Source organism: Nothobranchius furzeri, chromosome 1 (assembly GCF_043380555.1).
Source record: "Nothobranchius furzeri strain GRZ-AD chromosome 1, NfurGRZ-RIMD1, whole genome shotgun sequence".
Lineage (NCBI taxonomy): Eukaryota > Metazoa > Chordata > Actinopteri > Cyprinodontiformes > Nothobranchiidae > Nothobranchius > Nothobranchius furzeri.
In genome coordinates, this window is record NC_091741.1 from 80,281,809 (window position 1) to 80,286,234 (window position 4,426).

The 4,426-nt window shown below is 41.6% G+C and overlaps 1 long non-coding RNA gene across 1 annotated transcript; it reads left to right on the top strand.

Moving 5' to 3' along the window:
• Positions 1–3,482: 3,482 nt before the first annotated feature.
• On the top strand, positions 3,483–3,965 carry LOC139071021 (uncharacterized). The gene is made up of 2 exons (XR_011521281.1): positions 3,483–3,587; positions 3,713–3,965. It is a non-coding gene; the product is annotated as an uncharacterized lncRNA (long non-coding RNA).
• Positions 3,966–4,426: the final 461 nt, after the last annotated feature.

A 4,426-nucleotide genomic window follows, 5' to 3' on the forward strand; every position in this document is an offset into this window, starting at 1 on the left:
CAGTCAGGAAAATTCTCAGGTTGAGTGCTGAACTCTTCAATTCAATCTTAAAAATGCACAGAAATGTCATTATAAAATGATTAACCCAGGTCTGTTGTAGAGACAAATCATAATTGTATCTCAATGAGCCCAGTGTGTACACCATATAATTCCTTCGACCTGCATCCTAAAATGAGCAGTTGCTCCCTTAAAGAAGCAGATGTCCTGGTTCTTTGTTGACTTTTTAATCCCTACACAGTTTATTGTATAATATTTAATCCCCTGCTTAAAACTGTATTTCAAGCAATAACCTTATAAGCAAACATCTCTACATAAATCATTGGCAGGCTGTTCTAAATAAAATTCATTCATTCATTCATTCATTCGTTCGTTCGTTCATTCATTCATTCATTCATTCATTCATTCATTCATTCATTCATTTTATTTTTAAAGCCCCTTCCCACCCCCAATCAAGGAGGCCCAAGGTGCTGAACATGGTGCAAAAAAGCAGCACAATCAAACAGCTCTATAATAAAATACAGGGATAAAAACATTTAAAAACAAAAAAAGAGCTAAAAACAATAAAAATTGTGATCAAATACATTAAAATGTGAATGAAAACCCCTAACAAACGTATCTAAAACACAGCTTAAGCCTTGCTTTAAAGCAAATCCGAAATCCAAAGGTATCCTTAAACCTTTGTACTAGAATTATGGATTTGTGTTGAGATGTCATGAGTTTGTCAGGTGGTTTGTAGAAATACTGTGGTTTTCCTGGAACAATAATTATGCTTAATGGCAGAATAATAAGGTAACTGACACAACATAGGAATGGTTTTTAAGTTTTCATAATTTGACCAACCAGACTACTGTTGGTAACCTATGCAAACATTGCTTATAAGCCCTTTCACAAAGACTTTGGTTAAATGTTACTGTATATGAGCTTTTATATTTCTGTTTAATCTCTCTGTTGTGGTTAAAGGTACAATGTGTTAGAATTTTACAGTAAAATAATCACAAAACAGTCTAATGTCCCAATCATGTTGGAAGGTAGGTTACATTGAAACAAATGTCATTCTCAGCCACCTGGGGGTGGTTAATAATAACAATGCATTGAACTTATATAGCGCTTTTCTAGATACCCAAAGATGCTTTTCACACACTCTCACATTCACACACTGCTAGTGATGGTAAGCTACTTGTAGCCACAGCCGCCCTGGGGAGGTCTGACAGAGGCGAGGCTACCATTTGGTGCCATCGGCCCCTCTGACCACCACTAACACAGGCAAATTGGGTGAAGTGTCTTGCCCAAGGACACAAAAGCAGGATACCCCTGGCGGGAGCTGGAATCGCACCCATGACCCTCCGATCATGAGGCAACCCGCTCTACCACCTGAGCTACTGCTGCCCCTGCCCCTGGTTGTCTGTTCGTCTCTTTTTAAAATGGACAAAGAGGGACATAGCATTTGCTTACAATCTGATTCCGCCTTGTATCTGAGTCTATGCCAGCTAACGTTGTAATTCGACACCAGCCCACAAAGTGCAGCAGTGTTTAGATCCTAACCTAGTAAACAGGAGTGACCCAGCAATTATTTCTTGTACCCCTGAGAAACATTGGCATCTTTTTGTTGTACTCTCATATCGGATTAAGAAGGCTAGAAGCTAATGTTGAGCTAACAATGTTGATGGTGAATTTGTCACAATTCCAGTCCTCCAGCCATCCGCTCTATGCCAGACACCACTTGAACTCCACTTCCCTGCATTCCTCGCACCAGTTTCTGCTTCTCCACGTCATCAGGCTCATCCAATTTCAGGAAGTACCTCACAACAATCAGGGCTCAGTCATCGATCTCTTTCTGTGGTCTTAACCCTTTAGGCGCCATAATTTTTTCAGTAAAATGTGATTTTTTATGTCACTATTTAAAGAGCTTGTAGCTTAAATTTGGTTAGAGATAGAGGAATATTGTATGAGCCAAATTTGTGATAGGAACAAATTCACTCACATAATTTGCATAGTATAACGTCGTCAGGTGGCAGCCATATTGGATTGCATCATATTTGCAGATTTGTTTGTTTTTTTATGTATTTGTCTTATTTTCTTAGTGCTGTTTTTGTTTATGATACATATATACATACTCCTATAAAGACATATATAACTATATGTATATATATATATATATATAATAGTTATTACTTCATTGGGTTTTTTTATGTTTACTGCGTATCAATCAAGAACACTGTTTTTGGTGCTTCAGTGTCATGAACACATTTCACTCATCCCTTCTTTGGTTTATTTTGTTCATAATTGTTTATATATATATTTATTTGATAGATAGATAGATAGATAGATAGATAGATAGATAGATAGATAGATAGATAGATAGATAGATAGATAGATAGATAGATAGATAGATAGATAGATAGATAGATAGATAGATAGATAGATAGATAGATAGATAGATAGAATGTTTTGATGAACAATTTGAACTAGAGAAAGTGATCTGAACAGTTTTAAAAATAATAATAATAATAATATATATAATGTTTTCTTGAGTATCAAGTTGACATAGCTCTTTTTTTATTCATCAAGATGACATTGCTTTTTTTATTGATCAAGATTACATTGCTTGTAGTTTTTCAGGGTGTGGTACCTTTCGTTGCAAGGTACGGCACACAAACCCACTCCACACTGACTGCACCGAAACTTTGTCTGGTGACGGCCTTTCGGGCGGGTGCGATCAGAGCACACGGCACAGTCTGGACGATCGTCTGCATTGGGGAGCCAGTGTCGTTCAGTGAGCCTCTGTGGCACTTCTCCCAGCTGCATTGAAGGCCTTCCTCCTTTTTTGTTTTCCTTCCTGGAGTAGCCTTCAAGCAAAGCTTGGTTTATGCTTGACGCATTCACTTTCCGCGCAGTGATGCGGCTCGCGGATGGAATGCGCTTCACAACTGGCAGCGTTTATGGTTTGTGCGGCTCGTCTCTGCGGTGAGCCAATATTCTCCCAAACTGAACGGGGCAGCATGGAGCTCTACGGCATGCATCCAACACTACACCGTAGTAGAAGTAGAAATTACTGTTTACAACATGGCATTTCAGCATTTTTAACAGCGTTCTCGTCTTTTCCGACAGTGCAAGCTATTTCTCTCCAAGAATGATTAACAACATGTTGATCACGGTGATCTCTGAGAGCTGAATCATACAAATGTCTGTATTTACGAACCTCTGCCATACTAGTTCTTGCCGGTCCGCCATGTTTTTCCGCGTCCGTCCGTCCGCGTGGTTAGAAATTTTCCGAGGTGTGCGTTGCGGAAATCTTGGGCCTTGCGGAGACGCGGTGGAGGGGCGTGGTTGTTAAAATGACGCAACTTCTCCGCGCGGAGCTGTGCGGACCTCGCGGACGCGTCAAGCATAAACCAACCTTTAGGAAGTCACTTGTCATCGTTCTCGGGTCTAGGTGAGTCCTCCTCCTCAACTAACAATCTTTGGGGTTCTGTGTTCCACAGGTGAGGAGCGGAGAGGTACCAGCTGTTCTGAGTTACTCATTTGGAGCTCGGGTTTAAAAGGAGGATGGAGACACTACTCGAAGCCGGATGATTACTCCAGTATTGGTAACGCCTGCCACTCGTACTTGTTTGACCTCGCATGTTTGGATTACTTGGATTTTGACCTTGGACTGTTTATTGGATTACGGCTTTGAACTTGCTCCTGAAGCTCCGTTTGTTTGCCCTCCTAGGATTACCACCCCAACCTTCACCGAATTCTGCTAAGAACCACGGATCCTCATTCACGTCTCATCCTCCTCCACCGCTCCTGCATTTCTCCTCTCTGCTTCCTCACCTCCCGACCGGCTGGATTACTACACTCATCTCCTTGGCACCCCGCAGCTCGCTGAGCTAAGAACTCTGAGCAATCGCCCTCGGCATCATTCACTGGATTTCAGTGCTACTTCAGTTCCCGTTTGTTTAAATAAAGACTTTAATTTCTTACCTCCTGACTCCTGAGCTGATTCTGCATGTCTCGGGTTAAACGCCTTCCACAAGCCATGACAGTCACTATTTGCTGAATGAAGACCTTCAGGGATTTGTGTGGACCAGGAACACTCCTGGTGTAAAGAATGTGGGCAGTCACCACACAAATGCTAACAAGAGCATTGAAAATGCGGTTGTACCATTTTCTTGAGCGGTGTGGAAAGAAGCACGTTTTCATTCACTGATCAGCCCTGTCTACTCCTCCCATGAATGAGTTGTAGCTGTCAGCACACACTGGTTTCTATATTTCTCGAAACCCAGTCACATTTTCCCTTGTGCGGAAGTGTTTTTTTGTGCATGTGTTGCCATGAATGGTGGACAGCAGAGTGAGACGCTTCGTGTCATGCCATGCACATGCCAGCAGCTTATCATTTCGCATGAATACGGGAACATCTCCCCTTCTCAGTGGCAACTGGGCT